Source organism: Helianthus annuus, chromosome 12 (genome assembly GCF_002127325.2).
Source record: "Helianthus annuus cultivar XRQ/B chromosome 12, HanXRQr2.0-SUNRISE, whole genome shotgun sequence".
Lineage (NCBI taxonomy): Eukaryota > Viridiplantae > Streptophyta > Magnoliopsida > Asterales > Asteraceae > Helianthus > Helianthus annuus.
Genome location: NC_035444.2, coordinates 94,286,965 through 94,288,303, shown reverse-complemented (window position 1 = coordinate 94,288,303; position 1,339 = coordinate 94,286,965). Strand labels below are relative to the sequence as shown.

Below are 1,339 nucleotides of genomic sequence, written 5' to 3'. Positions count from 1 at the left end.
CATATAACTAATTTCTTAGAAATATGTGATACCTTTCGGATCAATGGAGCATCAAACGACGCCATCCGCCTCCGTATGTTTCCATTCTCGCTAAAAGACCGAGCGAAAGCTTGGCTCAACGCCCTCCCAGCTGGTTCGGTAAACACCTGGGATGAACTAGCCCAAAAATTTCTATATAAGTATTTCCCTCCTGCTAAAACTGCTAAATTAATGGCTGAAATTAATACATACTCACAAGAGGACGGGGAATCCTTATATGAAACTTGGGAAAGGTTCAAGGAGCTATTACGCAAGTGTCCCCATCACGGCCTCGCAATATGGCAACAAGTATCCACTTTCTACAATGGATTGTTGCCACACACTAGGCAGACACTTAATTCTAGCTCCGGGGGACTTCTAGGTAACCGACGCCCACATGAAATATATAATCAGATTGAGGAAATTGCTCAAACCAATTTTCAATGGCACACCCCCCGGGGAAATAAGTTTATCGCCCCGGGCGCCCATAAGGTCGACGAAAGCACTTCTTTACAAGCCCAAATCGAGGCCCTTTCTTCAAAAATAAAAAAATTAGAAATGACAAAAACAGTCTCGGTTATGGCTTGTGAAGGGTGTGGTGGGTCACATGAAAATTGGAGTTGCATGAAAGAAACGGACGATCAACAAGAAATGGTAAACTACATTGATAATAGACCTAGGCCGTCGGGTCCTCCAACGGGAACTTACAACCAAGGATGGCGAAACCACCCAAACCTTGGTTGTAGGGAACCCGACAATAGTAGTAACCAACAAACCCAACGAACAAACTTTCAGCAATCAAGAAATGAGTCACAAAATTTCACTCAACAACAAGGTGGACGAGAAAGGCTCGAAGATACTATATCTCGCCTTGTCTCTGACACTGATAAGAAAAACTCGGAAAGATTTCTACAATTAGAGTCTAATTTTAGGAATCAACAAGCTAGCATTCAAAACATAGAAAAACAAATAAATCAAATAGCTCAAAACTTTTCCGAGAGACCGCAAGGCGCATTACCTAGCAATACCGAAACAAACCCAAAGGCGCAAGTTCACCTCATCACACTACGAAACCGCACCGTAGGGCCTGCAGAAGTACCGCCACCTACGGAAGAAACAATGCCAACACCTCTGTAGGAAAAGAACTCTCCTCCATCACCAGAGCCTACCAAGGCTCCTCGAGTTCCGTACCCCAGTAGGTTAATTCGTCAAAAGACCAATGAGCAATTCGCAAAATTCGAAAGTCTGTTAAAACAATTGCATGTCAATATTCCTTTTATCGAAGTCCTAACCCAAATGCCCAAATACTCTAAATTTATGA

General features: G+C 43.0%; 1 non-coding gene across 1 annotated transcript; it reads right to left on the bottom strand.

Annotated features, from left to right (window-relative positions):
* Positions 1 to 204: 204 nt before the first annotated feature.
* LOC118485279 lies at positions 205 to 311 on the bottom strand. Its single transcript, XR_004875584.1, has one exon. It is a non-coding gene; the product is annotated as a small nucleolar RNA R71 (small nucleolar RNA).
* Positions 312 to 1,339: the final 1,028 nt, after the last annotated feature.